The following is a 20,221-nucleotide window of genomic DNA, read 5'->3' on the forward strand; positions in this document are numbered from 1 at the left end:
TCACTTAACTGTCCCTCAGAGGGGCTCAAAAACGTAATCCCTTCCACAGTCATATGTCTACGTACGTTTGCACAAATAGTGCACTAATTGTGCACAATTGCCTTTTCGTGTATTCTAGCATACATTTTTTCTGTGTAAGAGACATCTGTAGAGTTTTAAGAGGCACTGTAGTGACATAGTAGACAATAGTAGAATGCAGTAAATTATTCAGGATACCAAATTTACAGTAATGTTCCTGGTTTCCACATCAGAACCACTTCCTATGTTTACAGTATACATTGCTGTATATTGAATGTAGTGAGATTTATAGCCTAGGATGATTAGATATGAGGAATTGTACACCCCACCCCCCTCCCTTTAAGCAGTCTAGGAGGTCAGGTATACATTGTTCTGGCTTTGGAGCTCTCCGTAAACAAACATTCCTCAGAGATCAACTGACAGGACTAAAGATGTTGCCACCTATGATAACTTTCAGAATGTAAACCAGGGTGAGGAAAGATTTTACAAGGGGCAAACACTGACTAAATAACTTATCAATGAATATTGTAAAACAAAAATAAAAAAATACACATTTATTACATTATTTTCACTATAGTGCCTCCTCTGCTGGGTCATATGATTGTCATTTTTTGCATTGCAGTGGGAAGCAGCAGGAGCATATAGCACCGCAACACAAAATACAAATCTACCTGCAGGTATCACTATGGACCATGCAAATAGACAATCCATCCACCCCCTTGCTGCATATTAACCAATATCATTAACTACTACCATGTTTCCCTGAAAGTAAAACCTCCCCCCAAAAGTAAAACCTAGCTCAGATTTCGAGCAGGCTGGAAATGTAAGCCCTACCCTGAAAATAAGCCCTAGTGGCAGAGAGGAGTGGACACAGCTGTGCAATAGGAAGAAGCAGCCAGGGAAGCAGTGTGTGGATGGACTCATCCCTGGACAATGTCAGCCTCAGCTGTCTCTGTCCCTTCCCATTCACCAGTGTTGCTGTCACTCTCTCCCCTCCCCTCTGCAAGCCCCCCTGGTGAGCGAGATGTGCTGGCTACTGTCATCTCTTTTATTTGCTCTGAGACAGTGGGAGGGTGTGAGAAAGAGCTGCTGTGTGGAAGGAAGAAGGAAACTGTATGGAGAGGGAGCTTCTGCCAGCACCACTTTGCTACCATAGGCTCAGCAGCGTTAGTATGGAGAAAGATGTGACTCTTTCTTTAGCTGCATATGCTAGCTCTTTTTCTCTTCTGCTCAGCTTGTGCCTCAGATAATACAGCAGTGGCAGGAATCTCACGCATGTGCCTGTCCTCTCCTTACTATAGATCTGAGTTAGATAAGAGTGTGAGTCTGGGAGTAGAATTCTGAACCTCAGCAAACAGTACAGTGACTTTGCCATTGTACTCTATCATTTGTCTTTTATCAGCAAATGTGAAGTGAGATACAGATGTTGTATAAAACTCAAATATTGTGCACAAATACGGCTGTTTAAGTTTTCCCAATAGCCATGTGTTCTTCCTTAGTGTTTCTCCCAAAATAAGATTTCCCTTGAAAATAAGCCCTAGCACATTTTTTGGAGCAAAAATAAATATAAGACACTGCCTTATTTTCGGTGAAACACGGTAGTAGAACTTGCACTGGTAATGCAATGTACAGCAATTAGCACGGGGCTATTGACTGCTGAATGGGCAGTAGGAGAAGCATTGTGCTTGGGGGCGGGCATTCTAGAAAGCTGAAGAAACATCACAAGAATATGAAGTGTACATTTGGTCAGAGTGTGTGGCGTCATGCAATGGCAGTTGAGTCACAGTCCATGGGACACTATTATGTGCAGTGGTTTTTACCCACCCATACAAATGTTGAAATTGAATGATTGTGATTGTGTGAGAAACTTCCTAAAACCGGGTCTGTACTTCGTGGTAAGTGAATTTCTCACTGGAAATGAGTCAGTGGAAAGTCCATCTGAAAGAGTTTTTAGCCTGTAATTTTGCATAAGCAGGGTACGTGTTTCCAGTGTTTTGCTGAATAACTGGTCTTCCTATTTATGTTCATGTAAATTGTATCTATTTATTGTACAACACCTGTGTGGGAAAACAGGACACTGCTGTGCAGCGGTTATCACAATGGCCTCAATTCTGGTAGGGTTTTCAAACAAAGTACCTCATGTATGCTAATTTACCTCATGAGGTAATGGCATTTAGCAACTCTGGTAGGTTTTAGTCATGCAGTAAATTATGAGGTAATTTGCATTAATTTTACCGAAAAGAACTATTCTCATGGAAATTAGGTGGCATGTTTGCACGTAATATAGGATCAGATAAGACCTGCCTGTACCTGGAGGTAAAGTAAATTTATATGCATTTTGCAGTTTTTAGTGGAGGTCCTATTGCTGTTTTAGCGAAGTTCCTATTCAGGCTGTGTTATAGAAAAGAATAGTAGAAATAAAACTCCAAATATTTGCTGGATTTTTTTTTTTTTTTATGAAGGGGACACCTATAAATAAACTTTTCATAGTTTGCTACATAATCAAATACTCCTTCCCCCAAAACATAAATAAAAACATCTTCCAAATACTACCTTAACTTATGTAGTACAATTAAAGACTATTTATTTACTGCATGCTTACCACTAAAATACCGCACTCTATGCATTTATCGCAAGTTTTAAGTGTAGAAATGCAGAAAAATCTTTCAGAATTGAGGAAAATACCACATGAGGAATTTTACCTACAAAAAAAATATTTACCTTACATAGCTAGGAGCTAGTTCAGATGGACGTCTGAATCAGCCACTCACAGCAGCCTGGCATCTCGTTTTGAAGGCAAAAAGCATCTGTCAATTTTTGCGGCGCTTCCCCGGCATGCAGCATTTTTCATCCTTGCAGGGCGATAAGGAAGCATGGCGATAAACGATGTTGCTTCCAGGATCGGCTAAGCGGTTGGCAGACGAGGGTGAAAATCAGGATCAAAACGCAATGTTTGCGCAAACGCCGGTAAGTGATCATACTGCAGGCTGTCCATTCATCTGAATAGATAGTGTTTAAACCACAAGCATAGAGTCCATCGTTTACCGTCTGTGTGAACCAGCCCTAGAGGATATCTGCATTTACTCGGGCTTCCGGTACTTGCATTCCCTGGTCTGCACCTTTCTGGTTTGTAGACTAGTTGTGTCTTATGGGTGGGGGAATACTCATGAAGATTTGGGCATGTCTGTTTCATAACATCGGACAAGTCTAGTTGTTCAGCCATTAAGCCCCATCTACACGATCCGATTCTTTGTGCGATTCGATTATGATTCTATTTACGATCCGATTGAATCTGACATGTCCGATCGGGATTTGATTCGATTCAATTTGGTGTGCCATTTTTTGCAATGGCAAATTGAATTGAATTTTAATCGGATCGGATTTAAATTTATCTGATTTAATTGGATCGTAAATAGAATCGTAATCAAATCGCACAAAGAATCGGATCGTGTAGATTAGCCTTAAAGGTGGCCACTAACGATCCAATCTTTTTCATCCAATTTTACCAAATCTATGTAGTAGAAGGGTAAACTGAGTAAATATATTGAATGGATAATTTAGGCAGTTACCTTATATTACATAAGCCGCATCTACACACGTAGATGCGGCCGCGACTCTCCTTATCAATCGAGCCGCTGATGCGGCTCGATTGATAAGATCCGACAGGACGGATCTTGCTTCCGCCGATTCCCTGCTCGCTCCCCGCGAGGGGACAATGGCAGGGAATCGAGCGGAAGATAAGCGGGGACGAGCGGGGAATCGAATGCGGTGCACGCGCGGCGAGCGGGGACGCGCAAGAGGCCGCCGATCGCCACAACATCTCCCCAACATCTCCCCGTGTAGACGGGGCTATAGAAATGGTAAGATTGGATGAAAAAGATTGCATCGTTAGTGGCCAGCTTTAGGTTGGCAAAGGCTGTAAGCTTTCTAGTGATGGATATCTATCCAGGGCAAGGTTACACACGTTGTTGATGTCTCCCATTCATACGGAAAAACAACCTGAGGAGTAGAGATAAAAATTGTGTGAGGCGTGTTTGAAAATGTTTAGCAATGCAAGCTGTGGGTCTACTTTTGTGCATTTTATAAAAATAAAAGATCTTCCTAATGGGTCTTCCTTAAAGTGACACTGAGGCGGTAAAAAACCCTTACGTTATAATGAATTCTATGTATGTTTTTTTATAACATTGCATCATTCTCTCATATTTGCAATTACAAACGACACTCTGTATTTTTAAACTATTAAACAGAGCAAAGCTAATATCCCTTTGAACTCCTACGCAGTAAAACCTTATGTAAATCGGTCTCTGACTGTTTCTTGAGAGTAGAAGGCCTCGTTCACATTAGGCAACGCATATGGCCATGCGATCGGGACGCAAACGCACTCGATTGCACGCCATCTGCGTTGCGCTGCTGATCCCATTCATTACAATAAAAGGGATCTGCAATGCGCTTTGCCAAAAATGCGTGCAGCAGTGCGATAGCGCATCGCACTGTTGTGCAGCGCGCATAGTCTGCAGTGTTCTCCCCAGAAATATTTTACAGTCGGGTGGCATGAAAAAGTAGCCGGGTGAGATGAGAGAATGCAGGGCAGGTGCTTCTGTGCGCATGTCTGCTTACAGCAGAGAAGGAGGTGAGCCGATAACAGCCGGGTGCTCACCAAAACTAGCCGGGTGAAGCACCCGGCTAAAAGAGCCTGGGGAGAACACTGGTGTGAATGTCAGAAATGCTGTCTATGCACTTGTGATGTTCTTGCTGATCGCACACCATGCGCACTGCCGAAATGCGACGGCAGCACGTATAGTGTGAACGAGGCCAAAGTGCTGAGGTTGGTTGGTCGGAGAGCTCAGAGAAGCGCTTTTGCATAGGTAACATCTGAAGTTTAACTATTCCTGTATTGGTAACAATATGAGACTTGAGCCTTTGCTACTAATGCTCTATTTTTTAGCTGTACTACACATACAACTCATTATCTCGTAAGTTTATTTTCACTTCAGATTCCATTTAATACGGAGGGGGTGAAATGTTGGCCTTTATTTAATAATAACCATAACGCCTTTAGAGTACGGGGAAAATACTGTGTGATATCCCACCCAGTTGCGTCTCACTGCATTGGTCTTGTCCCCTGTAATGTAGAACAGAGTAACCAAGCAGCTTAGGGTGACCCAAACTACTAGGAATGTATAGGGGGATAAAAGGAACCAAAAAGCCCTCCTACTAAAAAAGCAAAGCTTGGTGTAATTGCCTTCTTAAAACAGAAGGAAATTTGCAATAATTCAGTTATAAATGAACATTTGTGGTTACCCACAATGCACACCTACTAAATATGCAAATTATCCCTTTTTGCCCTTGGTAAGCCAAGCAAGCATCCAGAACCGCTGGTTTATAGCAAGCCTATAGCTTTAAGTTTTACACAGCCATATCAAACCCACATGTAGACAGCCTGTTTCGGACTTTTGGTCCTCATCAGTACATGGTAGGGATTGATAAGGCTGTATGAAATAGGGCTTGGTCGAGTACAACAGAGTAACCAAGCAGCTTAGGGTGACCCAAACTACTAGGAATGTATAGGGTAATGTGTATCTCAAGTGCTGCAACATCTGGCTTGTACTGGTGAATATAGTTAAAGGTAGTTGAGCTTTTTAATGCATCATGAAGCCCAGGCACATTCCAGCATAGAACGGAAAGCTTATTACTTATCACAAGTGTGCTCAGGAGGGGGAGTTACTGCAGTGGTGTGGAGTGGTTTGCATACACAGTTTTAACTGTCTTAACAGTGTCTACAGAGGCAAAGACTATGTCTCAGGTAGATGGGCCTTGCTCAATTCAAAACCTTCAAACCAGTAACCACAACCCTGCCTTGCATACCCAATATAAGGTGTTTTAGACATAAGTCTTAAAGTGAACCTCCAAACTAAAAATCTACTCAGCAGAACTGAAAAGGCTTGGTGTTTCTTTAACAGTTTCACAGAGCAGAACTTTGTTTTTCTTATCCAAAACTCATTTTTAGCTGCACAGAAGAAAACTGCCCGGGCATTTTTCCTCTGATGCTGTGCATAGCACGATGGGATTGCTGATATTGCTGTTCTCGTTCTGCTGTTTTGGTGCAATTTTTTTTTAATTTTTATTTTTTTAATTTGAGATTTGAAGCCTAGCGTGTGCAGCTGGGAAGTGTGATCAGGACACATGGCAGTTGGAACTGTGTCTCATGCTCCCTGTCCCCTCCTTTCAACCAAAAACATGGCTGCCCCATGACATCACAAACATTTGCCTGTTCTTTTGAAACCTGGTTGGTAAGAGAGTATATTACCTATCTATTTTAATTAATATAGCTAATGTAACTTAATGACAGTATGTTTGTTCAGGCTGAAGTTCCCCTTTAACAAAGGAACAACCAAACCAAAACATGCTCTACCCATGGGTGTATCAGCTGGGGTACAGCACATGAAATTCCCAGAGGACGGACACAAATATAGTAAAGCAAACAAACACAGAACATTTATATTGCACTTTTCTCCTGGCGGACTCAAAGCGCCAGAGCTGCAGCCACTAGGACACGCTCTATAGGCTGTAGCAGTGTTAGGAAGACTTGCCCAAGGTCTCCTACTGAATAGGTGCTGGCTTACTGAACAGGCAGAGCCGAGATTCGAACCCAGGTCTCCTGTGTCAGAGGCCGAGCCCTTAACCAGTACACTATCCAGCCAGCTAGTAGATTAAACGCCCTTTCCTTGGTATGAAAAATAGCAGAACAGATGTGAAAAGAGGTTAGGGAAAGCAGCCATGCTTCATATGCTTTTGGGTCACATAAGAGATGGCACTATACGGCATTGTCATGGAGACTGGGATGTCTGAAGAAGGTAGGACGCTGGTCACTCCTGGAAAGGTTAGTTACCGTAAGTATCCTATCGCCAGGGCCGGATTTGTACTTTTTACCGCCCAAGGCCAATGTCACCAGCCGCCCCCTTTCAGTATAGGTAGCAAGATAACCCTTCCCTCCAGAATTGGTAGCCAGATGACCCCACCCCTCTTTCCCTCTAGTATAGGTAGCCTGATGACCCCTTCTCCTACCCCTCCAGTATAGATAGCCAGATTACTCCCTGAATCCCTTCCTTTCCCACTCCCCCCTTTCAGTACAGCTTGCCTCTGCACCGCAGCAGCCATCAGTGTCACTCACTTCTCTGCTTATCTTCAGTGTAGAAGCTTCCTCTTTCCCTCCGTCTCCAATGCTGCCAAAGTCCGTAGCTGTCCGCCACAATGCCAACGTGCACAGAGAGTATGGCGGCCGCTGCACAGATAGCTGGCAGCAGAGTACACGCGGTCAGGCACTCACCTTATCTCTCTGCATTGCAGTATTTGCAAGCTTGCAAATACTGCATCAGGTTAGTCTGCTGCTTTAGTGCCCTTGCTCCTGTGGTGCCCTAGGCCATGGCCTATGTGGCCTAGGCCTAAATCCGGCCCTGCCTATCGCACTACTCTGCACCTCAGGAGCACCACCAAAGGTCTCCTTGTCTGGATCATTGTCATCTGCATAAGCACATATTGGTCTGGACCTATGAAATACAGTTCCTTTCTAGTCATTTTCTGAATAATATTGTGTAGAGCAAGATTAAACACAGCAGAAAGTCCATTTCCCTGCTTGACCTCTTTTTGAATTCAAACTCTCTTCCTACCCACCTCCTTCCATAGAACACGACTGTTTGTTGTTTGTCTCTATGGTGATTTTTCCCAGAACAATCTTTCCTGGTGGCATATATTAAAAGTGTGTAGCTTTACTGTATAATCCAGAAGGAGAGAGATGAACAGGACTCATAGCATAGTTACAAAGAGTATGTGACACTTGTGTACTCATTAGGAGAGCAGCACAAGCAGAGAGAGAGGTAAGCGACATGTGGATGCCGAACTACTGCTTTCACATCCCTGTTCTCCATTATGGATGAATACAACACTCTGGCATTCCTCATAGTAAATGGAGAATGTCTCCCACTCTTTATTTCTATATCATCTCCCACAAACAGGAAATATGAGGGGCGGGAAGGGGGGGGGGGGGGTCAAACAACACACTACTCTGAGCTTCTGGACAGCTTCCGGCATTAAGCCAGAATGCAAAATGAGAAGAATAACTATCACTGATGAATTAATCATTACATTAATAAACAATGAGTTTCAAAAGCCCATAAAGCACCTCAATAAATATCTAATCTAATAAACTACTAACACCAATAGGTTTGTGCAAAAATGCAAAGAAAAGACAAGCGAAGGATCCTGGTGCTAGTTCTGGGGCTGAGGAGTTGAGCCTATTTCCAGCTTGTAGCTTTCCTCCCAGTGACATCACGGCTCTGAGACCAGTACATAGCCTTTAAAACGGAATAACAGCTTTCACCTCTAGCTTCTGAATGGAAGTCTTTTGCAACAGATATGGTAAAACAATCACGTGAAGCAAAGTCTTTGGTTATTGGGGCAACAGATTTCCCTTGATACCTGTGATCTGACACCAGTCCTTATATGTACCTTACCCCTGATCTCAACCACAGCAGTGTATTTAACCAGTGGTGTAGCAACAGAGGATGCAGAGGGTGTGACTACATCAGTAACCCCTGGGCCATAGGGGCTTATCTTAACTGCTCTCCTGGGACTTCCAATAAAGTCCTGCTATGACCCCTCTGGAGGAGCCTCTTGCAATGGCCATGCGTTGACGCTCCTCTTCCTGCTTCATTCAGTGGTGCACTTATCTAACAGAGAAGACAGAGGTGACCCAAAAGTTATAACATAGCCAAGATATAGTACAAGCTACAGAAAGGTATGCATCTTTAAGTACTTTGCAGTACTGGTCGAAGTCTTAAAGGCATACCCATGAGAGGTGCTCGGTGTCCATTCTAAAGCGTACCCTTGAGGGAAAAAAAAAAAAGTTGCAAGTTTAGATCTTCCCTCTAGTCAGGTAAGTATCTGAGGCTTCCCCCATCCTCCTCGCTTCAACAGATCCAGCGATGGGACCCTCTGAACATATTTTACAAGCTTCTCGCAGCCACGCTCCCACCCGTGCAAGTATGTCCTGCACCTGCACAGTAGCACCGAGACGCTCATTCAGAAATAGAAAAATGGTGAGACACAAGCAGATGAAGCTGGGCTGGATGGTGCTGGGATGATGAACCAATTTTAAGTCATTTCATGTTTTGGATGCTTGTTCATCGGTTTAATCAGAGGTTTCTGCCATTCACATGCTCACCTTTTACTGCACATTCAGCGGACTGTCAAGTGGTGATATTATGGTCCTCAAGGAAGGGGTAGCTCTATGTTCTCCTTGTGCAGGCTTGCTCTACTACTACTGTAGCTCAAATCACAGGGAGACCGCCAGCAAGCTGGCATTTTTAAAGAAATGTATATATTCTACAGTGATGGTGCCTTATGATCCATAGGATAATCTGATCTCTAAACATGAAAGTAGAATTAAGTATGAGTTGACACTACTTCAGGTCAAGACAAGCATGCAGCCTGCAACATCCATGCTGGCATACTTGTTCCATGCTTACTAAGTTGGCCATGGGAACCAGGGTAGCTTCTACCAACAAGTTCACTTTGAATAAATATAAAACGTGATTTATGTGAGCCGGTTCACTAATGCAGAGGGGATCACAGAAGAGATCTGAAAGAGGGGATAAATCACAGCAAATAAAATGTGTGTTCAGCTGGGAGGGATTTTTTTTCACTGAATATATTTATCTGTGTAAAATAAAGCCCAGCAGGTGTTCTAACAAAGGGAATTCTCTTCCACACAAGATATTCCATAGCAATCACACATTACTTAAAGGGGAACTTCAGCCTAAACAAACATACTGTCATTAAGTTACATTAGTTATGTTAATTAGAATAGATAGGTAATATAATTTTTTTACCCACCCAGTTTTAAAAGAACAGGCAAATGTTTGTGATTCATGGGGGCTGCCATCTTTGTCATGGGGGCAGCCATCTTTTTGGTTGAAAGGCGGTGACAGGGAGCAGGAGACACAGTTCCAACTGTCCTGTGTCCTGATAACCCCTCCCAGCTGCATGCGCTAAGCTTCAAATGTCAAATTCAAAGTGTAAAAAAAAAATTGCACCAAAACAGCAGAATGAGAAAAACATCAGAAATCCCATCATGCTTTGCACAGCATCAGGGGAAAAAAGCCCGGGCAGTTTTCTTCTGTGCAGCTAAACATGAGGCTTGTATAAGACAAACAAAGTTCTGATGCTGTGAAACTGTTAAAGAAACACCAAGCCTTTTCAGTGCTGCTGAGTACATTTTTAGTCTGGAGGTTCACTTTAATCCTGCATTCTAATATATACACAATGAGGTGTGACTGCTTTTCATAACACGAATGCATAAGGCTACCCATACAATACACAGATGCCATCCAGCCATATACGATACAACAAAACCAGTAGAGGACAGCTGCAGTGACAGAGAGGTATAAGCAGAGGGAGGGGAACAGTTTGTTAAAGTGGTCTTGAATTAAAAATGTAACACCAATTACATGAGATGCGATACATATTACAAATCTAATGAAAATAAAGAGATACATGAAGAATACATTCTACTTTTCAGAGGCCGTCATTTCTAAGTGAAGTCTGCAGTCTGGTGGAGTATAATAACTCCATATGCTGGTCGGTGTGTGCGAATTGTTGGGAGTCTACGCCACACCTACACAAGTGTTTGCCTCCATGTGACACGGTGGTAAGCCTGAGCATTCTTATCTGTTATAAAGGGGGAAAAACAAAACAAGGAATGGGGGGTTTGGATGGTCATGGAGGTGTGCTCCAGCGCTCTGTTATGTGTGTAATGTGCGTCTCCCCTCCTTCCTTACCGTTCAGCTAGTTCCTGCAGAGAGGGAGGGAGAAGCTCATCAGCTCCCAGCATGCACTGCACCTGGTACCTTTCCCTGTCAGCATGTCACGGGGGAGGGGTTACATACATAAAGGAAAACATGCTTTATAATTAAGCATTTTTAAATATGCCTATAGTTTTAGATACAAATAGGGGAGAAGTGTGAGTAAATGTTCACAGTACTTCCACTTTAATGATAACCACTATTCAAAGCACATACAGAGGTGACCATTACCAGCACAGGACCAATGCAGTGGTAATACAGCAAATGGGGGGGCTGGTGGGGAACAGACAATACCCAAATTCCAACCACCCACAAAACCCAAGCAAAACATTGTTATTCAACTGCCTGCATGCATTGTGTATTTTGTTTGTATAAGTTCTCAGCAGTCCTCTAAGTTTTGGTTTCCATTTGGAGCGGAGCACATAATCGCAAGAGTAGACCAGTTCAGACCTATCAATACTGAAAGGGGTTTTCTATGAAACACCAAAACTACCGTAAGTTTTGATTTTACACAAAGATCAATCATGTTGGACACCTCAGTTTAAAGGGATGGTCGCTGGGGTCACTCTGATCACTCTGTACATGAGAAACATGTGATCTGCAGATGTGCTTTAGCTGGGTTTGCCCCATTGCTTTGCACTTTTCCAGGTACCATGGGTTAAAAGTTCATAAACAGGAAAGTTTTTATAACTTCTCTATCCTATGGGGTCACATAAAAAGCAAAGAGTTGCCTTTATAGCAGTTAAGGGATGAGTTTAGGTTTTCATGCGTTACAACCTTTTACTATGAAACATACTGTACTGTATTTTCATAACAAGGTGTGGAGCAGTGCATACCAGGACACACAGAAAAATGCACCCTAAATCACTGAAAATCGAAGAGAGCGGATTGTCATCAAAAATGTACTCTATTTGGCACGTGCATTTTAAACAACGGACGGGATGAGAGGTCCATTTTCAGATGTGGTTATTCTGATTTTGTGAATACTTGCTTTTCATATGGACAGAGGGGGGCATCAATAAAGTTGTTATCGATTACCACATTCTTTTTTTCTATATGGTGATGTGTGTTTTTTATGTTATCCTCCCCCCCCCCCCCCCCCCACACACACACACCCCTTATTTTCTTCTTTTTACGGTTATACAATGTTATACAATGTTGGTTAATTGCAGATCTCTTGCTCTTCAATGGGCCAGGACATGTTATGTAACTGTGTGAATTTTATTGTGACCACTGTTTTGGGCAATAATAGTCTTGCCCTATTTGCACATTTCTGTATATTTTTTTTATTTATGGTTTCTTGTAACTAAACAGAGTTTGGGGTAAAAAATGACTCTAAAGGTTAAAATGCTGTTAAAGATAACTTGAGGCAGATTTACTAAGGTCTTGCCAGGACCAGAGATCATAACTCATCTTGAAAAACTGGTTTGAAAGTTATTAAAAGAGAAATGCGAGGGGTGATAGCATCTCTTATGGTCTTAAAGGGAACTGAAGTAAGAGGTATACGGAGGCTGCCATATTTATTTCCTTTTAATCAATACCAGTTGCCCGGCAGCCCTGCTGGTCTATTTCTCTGCAGTAGTATCTGAATAACACCAGAAACAAGCATGCAGCTAGTCTTGTCAGATCTGACTTTAAAGTCTGAAACACCTGATCTGCTGCTTGCTTGTTCAGGGGCTATAGCTAATAGTATTAGAGGCAGAGGATCAGCAGGGCTGCCAGGCAAATAGTATTGCTTAAAAGGAAATAAACATGGCAGCCTCCATATACCTCTCTCTTCAGTTCCCCTTTAAATGGCTACTTCTCTAAACCTAAAGCAGGCCTACATCCACAAAATACTGTTGAGAGAAAATGCTGCACTTACAGCAGTGTTCTCCCCAGAATTTTTTTCCAGCTGGGTGGCATGAAAATGTACCTGGGTGAGGCAAGATGAGAGAATGCAGGGCTGGTGCTTCTGTGTGCAACTCTGCTTACAGCATAGGAAGAGGTGAGCTGATAACAGCCGGGTGGTCACCAAAACTAGCCGGGTGGAGCACCAGGCTAAAAGAGCCTGGGGAGAACACTGTACAGTATTTCTCTATGGAGAGTTTTTATCTAGGCCAAAGTCACCCTCTTGTTTGGGGGCAATTTTTCCCCCCAACATTGCTGGTTCTGCAGGAAAACTCTTAAAGCTACTTCCTCCAAATTGGCCACTATATTCTGTGTCTTCCAGAAACTAGTTAATTACCAGTGAGTTGTCTTGAAGCTAAAGTGGGTGATCCTGAAGAAATTGTCACTTATCCAAGAGTGATAACGGCAGAGGGGCAGGGGAAAGAGGAATCCTAAACAACAAAAGAGAAGGGGACCAGGAAATAGACGATGAGCATGAAAGAACTTAAACTGTTTACACCGTGTTAAACTAAAGGTGGTGTTAGCTGAGAATCTAGCATGTGTAGAGTTGCCCTCGATGCACACCCCCTTCCCCGACACCTCAGACAGCGATCACCATGGTGGATCGACTAAGTTAACCACTGGCTGAGACCATTGTTCTCTCTACACACTAGCCTGTGAGGTAGCCACACATTGTTTTCTCTACTCACTAGATGCTAGCCTGTGTGGCTATTATTATTATTTAGTATTTATATAGGTCCGACATCTTTCGCAGCGCTTTACAAGGTATATAGTCTTGTCACTAACTGTCCCTTAGAGGGGCTCACAATCTAATCCCTACCATAGTCACCATAGTCATATGTCCATCATAGTGTAGGGCCAATTTAGGAGGAAGACAATTAACTTAGCTGTATGTTTTTGGGATGTGAGAGGAAAACTGATTGCCCGGAGGAAACTCATGCAGACACAGGGAGAACATACAAACTATTTGCAGATAGTGTCTCTGCTGAGATTCAAGCCACGTGCCTGTACAGCCTCTGCCCAGCAATGTCGCCCAAGTGATCGAGTTCCGATCTCTGCCGAGTGCCATGCCTCATACATGTGCTCTCATATCCAGGCCCGCAGTACTTAGAGATGGACCTGTGACCACTCAGTGCTTCTTTATAAGCACTGAAGACATAGCGTCAGATCTGGGCTAAAAACAGAAGTGAAAGACTTTCTGACTGCATCTGTTGCAATGTCTCGCCCCCAGTAGCGGCTCTATGGGTGTGTGCCTTGTTTTTCTTTTTTTTTTTTATTTGTAAGCTGTTTATTTCAGCTTCTGACTCGGCGTAGCACAGTGTGATCCTTCCAAATAAACCCAACTACATCAGAGCATCTATATTTGTTTGACCTTGGCCTCAACTAGATAAATGGAGGAACACTGCACATTTCAAGGAACAACAATCTATTGAAAAGGAGTATTGTATCAGCTTCCATTGCAGACACCACATCTTTACCTTTTGATTTACCATTGTGTAAGGTTTTACTATATGCAAAAATGCAGAAGAGAAAGTAGCAGAGAGGGCAACAGGGCGTTTAGGATTGTATTTCCTCATTTATGTTATGAAACTTGTCACGTCTCAGTCTTAAAAAGAATGTTATACTTAGTCTATTATACATAGACATTACAGCAGTGCTGATGAACCTAGACAGGCTAGTGGTAACAGCAAAGTGCTAGTAAACCGGCAGCCAGGAGTTCTCTCTCTGGGATAGTGGTGCATTATAATAAGGAACAACAGAGATGATTCACTAAGGCCCAGTGCACACCAAAACCGCTAGCAGATCCGCAATACGCTAGCGGTTTTGGGAGCTGATTTCAGAGCGATTCTAGGTATGTTTAGAGAGGTTTTCTAAACATACCTAGCGGTTTTGGGTGCGTTTTTGTGTAGCAGATTACACATATTGTTACAGTAAAAGCTGTTACTGAACAGCTACTGTAACAAAAATGCCTGGCAACCGCTCTGAAGTAGCGTTTTTCAGAGCGGTTTGCGTTTTTTCCTATACTTTACATTGAGGACGAAACGCTTCCGAAATCCGCAAATGCGCAGCAGGAGGCGCGTTTGCGGCTTGGCAAAAAACGCAAACCGCCGGTGTGCACCATCCCATTGCAATACATTAGACAAGCGTTTTTATAGGCGGATGCGGCCGGCTGGATCGCTCCAAAAAACGCTCGGTGTGCACTGGGCCTAAGACTGGTGAAAAGACAACTTGAGCAGTTGCCCCGGACAACTAATGCTGGCCACTAACTGTCCAATTTATATCGAAAAATCGTTCGAGCGATCAGAAATTCTGATCGGAAGTGAAATATTGTAATACAACGTTCACTACACCATCAACGAACCAATCTTTGCTTCCTATCTATCACAACCAACAAGAAAATCCAAATTTTGGTTCGAAGAAAATTCATTCGGACGACATTTTTTTCACTCGTTCATAATCGATTGTGTGAGATTATTTACAACCAATCCGATCAGAATTTCTGATCGCTCGAACGATTTTTCGCTAGTAATTGGACCATTAGTGGCCACCTTATTGAAGATCTTCAGTCTATTTCTGTAGGATCCTGCGTTCACATGTATCCAATGTCAGGCCTCCCAGCTTGATCCTCCAATGTGTGCAAAATTCCCCAGAAGGTATAAAAACAGAAAACAACAGACCATAGAGCAATACTGTATAAATCAACAGACACCACATGCTCACTGTGACGCATTACTTTTCATAGATCACCACCACCACCACTCGTATAAGCATCACAGTCCCTCACCCCCTCATACGACTGGCAAAACACACACTGCAGATATTTTAGCACTCCACCACCAATGCAATCTTGAATAGTTCTCCACCTTCATGATAAATGGACTCTCACCTACTCATCCAAGACAAGACAGCTTAATTGCACTCAGTAACATCTCCTCACTTTACCATATGCCAGTATGCAGGCGGGCAGGACTTGCAGTACACTTTGCACAGATTTTCTAATGACTAAAGGAGCTCACCATAGTGTACAAACTTTTCTTTAAAATACAAATTTTAACCACTCTGCGACTGCCTAACGCAGATTGTCGGCCACAAATTGGCTTCCTTGTTTTCTCAGTCATGCCATGTGGTGTCATCTAGCGCCACAAGCGTGAGCTCCCGTCAGTAAAAGCAAACAGCCGCAGCGATCAGCCTGCCAGCGCTATTCAGCCGTGAAAAATATTTATATAGCACTGACACCTAACTCAGTGCTGCAGAGTACTGCCTTGTCACTTAACTGTCCCTCTGATGGGCTCACAATCTAATCCCTGACATAGTCATGACTTTTGTTGAGTGTGTGTGTGTGTGTGTGTGTGTGTGTGTGTGTGTGTGTGTGTGTGTGTGTGTGTGTGTGTGTGTGTGTGTGTGTGTGTGTGTGTGTGTGTGTGTGTGTGTGTGTGTGTGTGTGTGTGTGTGTGTGTGTGTGTGTGTGTGTGTGTGTGTGTGTGTGTGTGTGTGTGTGTGTGTGTGTGTGTGTAATAAAGGCAAAAATGTTGCTTTTTTTATCAATAAGACTAGCAGCAGCAATCAAATCCCACCCAAAAAAAAGCTCTATTTGTGAGAAGAAAAGGAGGTAAAATTGATTTGGGTGCTAAGTTGTATGGCCGAGCAATAAACTGTTAAAGGTGGGAAGTACTGAAATGTAAAAAATGGCCTGGTGCTCAAATGGTTAAAGAAGTGCATGCGGTTTCTCCCCTTTGCATTATGTTTAGCCCACTCTAGACCACCAGGGAAGCTACATTAGGGGTGAAGCCCTAGATCACCAGGGAAAAACTATGGGGGAAAGAGGAGGAAAGCACTAGTCACCAGGGAACTGTATAGGGGAAGGAGGTTGGTCACTACGCACCAAGGAACTGTTAAGGGCAGGGCCAGCACTACAACAGAGGCAAAGTGGGCAACTTCCCCAGGGCCCTAGAGCCTATAGCCCCCCCCCCCAGGTGTCTCCCCCATCTGAACGATTGCTCTCGGAGTCCTCTGCAGAGTCTTTGACAGAGTAGCATATCATCTGTGCTGGCGGGCAGGCGAGAGGCTACACTGCCAAAGTCTCTGCAGGGGCCCCAGGGAGAGCAGTTACGTTGGTAGGTGATTGGGAGGGAGGGTCAGCAGTTGGCTCAAAGGCCCAGGAGGGAAATTTGGCTGCAACAAAGGGCCCCTAATAACGCTTTTTGGTTGGGGGTGTCTGTTGGGGGACCCCCAGGTTAATTACCCTGAGGCCACATTGTTAATAGAACCAGCCCTGGTATGGGTGCAAAGGGGGGCCCAATAGACACTAGAGAATGGTGTGGGGGGCACTAGACACCAGGGAACTGTATAGGGGAGGGATGGCTGGGGCCATTAGATAACCAGGGAACTTTACAAGGGAGGAAAGTGTCCATTAGACATTGACCGTGGCCAGCGACTTGGTCCCAGAGGTCATTTTCATCCCACTTTATATTTGAGCTTGACACGCCGGCTATAAAGGAATTCTACTGTATATATAAAAAGAAACTGAATACCTGAATGGTTATGTTGCGCAACTCCTCATCTTTTGCCCGAGAACAGATAAATCTGCCTTGTTCTGTTTATTTTCACCAAATCTTCCCGTGATCTACACATAAAACAAAAAATTCCATAGGTCATAGTTTTAAACTAGTCAAAAGATCACAACCTCACTATGCAAATACAATTATTAGAATAAGGCAATATTTTTTTATTGCTGCCTACATAATATCTGTCCATGCAAATTGCTGACATACTATAGATATCTATAAAGATTAGGATTCAAAATAGCTAAAATATTTCCTACATGATTCAGAAGTAATGCTTAGTTCAAAGCTTCCATTTTTTTTAAAGCTATGCACACACAGGAGATGGTCAAGTGGTAGATTTACTGCCTCTGCCAGATGTTTCCATGAGTTGGAATTGTGGGGATGCCCAGGATAGAGCACTGGGTACGGTGTTGCTAATTTTCTCCTCCTTCATGGGTGGTTATTCCTCAGAGGTTCTGCAGGGGATCAAAATCGTGCAGTGGATCAGTGACCAAAAGACAGTCCTGAACATGCCCATATTCTGTTGTATGTACAGCAAGGCAGTGGGTGGTGCAACCAAGAAGCCAAAAACATTGGGATGCAGTGTAGATAAAAGCAGAATGCAATGATCTGCAAGTCATAAGAGGGCTGGGACCCACTGGGAGTGCTTGCCGTTTGCTGGCGATCGGCAAAGTGCTACACTACTGGAACACAAAAGGGGTGGTTCCACTCGCAGTGTTGCAATTGCAAATCCCTGCATGCAGCATTTTGGGAGCAATCGCACCAATGGCTGCAGAGTCAAATCGCTATCACTCTGGGAATCGGTCAGAATTACGGAGTTCTGCGCTTCCAGAAATCGCACTTGCTTTGCATTCCGTCGCTAAGTTCCACAGTGGGTCCCAGGCCCAAAGGTCAGGTCAGGCAGCGATTTGGCAATGTGGTGGACAAGTCAAGGTCAGTACACAGAGAATCAATCAGCAGTAGTCTGATTATTAAGCTGGAACTAAGGCTAATGCAAACTAACAGTGCATAAATGTAAAGTACTGGGCAACTAAAAGGGAGCTTAAATGCATCGCCTGTAGGCTTTTCTTATGTTTTGAAGTTGAGTGCCACCACAATGTCCATTATGCATGCATGCAAGACCACATGCATGAGTAACTGCAGGCAAATGCAAGCAGACATGTGACCATCCACTTGATCAGGACACCATGTATGTCCTCAACCAGAACCATAAACCCATAGCAAGAAATAGTAAGATATCAGAAAAAGCTGTAACAGAGCCTGGTGAGTAACACTGGTAGAGTTCCCCTTTACTGTTAACTGCATGTTTAATATCAACAATTTAAGAAAGCTCTGCTTCATAATGGTTCATTCCAGTCAACAATTAAATATGAATTGACTGATGAAGCTTATTCAATATCTGAAGCCTGAAGAGAGACAACCACATAATGCTTATCAAATAGATAGTGATCTCTGTATGCAGCATCCTTACAGTAATCAATGAGCGCACGCTGTTATAAAGACTTCCATTTATTATGCTGATCTCAGAGCGATTACACAGTCGCCTTTCTGTAACTAATGCGGTTTTTGTGTGGTCTATTTATAGTTTACTGACTTTCTATACTGAAAATGCTCAACAACTGCTCTATATTGGGACATAGAATGACAGAAGGGGCTACACAGGTGTAATATGGAAGCTCTCACAGCAGAGCACGTGTGCTTAGCTACAAATAAGTATCTTTTATTTATAAAGCTCCAACATTTCAGCTCTGAACTAAAAATAAGGGGTGCAAATGACATAAGAACAAACTATGGTATGGTAATCATTAGAAGGTGGCTGGGGCAGTAGAGAGGGTGCTTAGGAGTGCATTTATGTATAAAGTTGGAAATATAACTGGGACAGCAGGAGGAAAGCAATTTAAAGGCAAAACATAGTAATTTGATATATGCAGTATATACAGTGGGATGCGAAAGTTTGGGCAGCTTTGTTAATTGTCATGATTTTCCTGTATAAATCGTTGGTTGTTACGATAAAAAACATCAATTAAATATATCATATAAGAGACACACATTTGAGAAGTGAAATGAAATGTATTAGATTTACAGGAAGTGCGCAATAATTGTTTAAATCAAATTAGGCAGGTGCATAAATGTGGGCACTGTTGTCATTTTATTGATTCCAAAAACCTTTAGAACTAATTATTGGTACTCAAATTGGCTTGGTGAGATCAGTGACCCCTGACCTACATACACAGGTGAATCCAAAATATTAGAAAGAGTATTTAATGGGGTCCATTGTAACTTTCCCTCCTCTTTATTTTCTCTGAAGAGTAGCTTCATTTTGGAATAAGGTGCTGTGCACTGATGAAATTAAAATTGAGTTATTTAGGCATAACAAGGGGCGTTATGCATGGAGGAAAAAACACAGCATTCCAAGAAAAACACCTGCTATCTAGGGTAAAATATGGTGGCGGTTCCATCATGCTGTGGGGCAGTGCGGCCAGTGCAGGGACTGGGAATCTTGCCAAAGTTGAGGGACGCATGGATTCCACTCAGCATCGGCAGATTCTGGAGACCAATGTCCAGGAATCAGTGACAAAGCTGAAGCTGCGCCGGGGCTGGATCTTTTAACAAGACAACGACCCTAAACACTACTCAAAATCCACTAAGACATTCATGCAGAGGAACAAGTACAACATTCTGGAATGGCCATCTCAGTCCCCAGACCTGAATATAATTGAAAATCTGTGGTGTGAGTTAAAGAGAGCTGTCCGTGCTCAGAAGCTATCAAACCTGAATAAACTAGAGATGTTTTGTAAAGAGGAATGGTCCAAAATACCTTCAACCAGAATCCAGACTCTCATTGAAACCTACAGGAAGCATTTAGAGGCTGCAATTTCTGCAAAAGGA

The 20,221-nt window shown here is 43.1% G+C and overlaps 1 protein-coding gene across 19 annotated transcripts in view; it reads right to left on the reverse strand.

Annotated features, from left to right (window-relative positions):
* PAG1 (phosphoprotein membrane anchor with glycosphingolipid microdomains 1) overlaps positions 1 to 20,221 on the reverse strand; it is a 359,982-nt gene that overhangs the window by 119,653 nt on the left and 220,108 nt on the right. For 18 of the 19 annotated variants that reach the window (XM_068237539.1, XM_068237537.1, XM_068237534.1 and 15 more), the window contains one exon: positions 17,300 to 17,391. The exons of the other annotated variant lie outside the window; for it this stretch is intronic. The gene's annotated coding sequence lies outside the window, so the exon portion shown is untranslated. The remainder of the gene's footprint in view (positions 1 to 17,299; positions 17,392 to 20,221) is intronic. 19 annotated transcript variants of the gene reach the window in all.

This window comes from Hyperolius riggenbachi, chromosome 5, assembly GCF_040937935.1.
Source record: "Hyperolius riggenbachi isolate aHypRig1 chromosome 5, aHypRig1.pri, whole genome shotgun sequence".
Lineage (NCBI taxonomy): Eukaryota > Metazoa > Chordata > Amphibia > Anura > Hyperoliidae > Hyperolius > Hyperolius riggenbachi.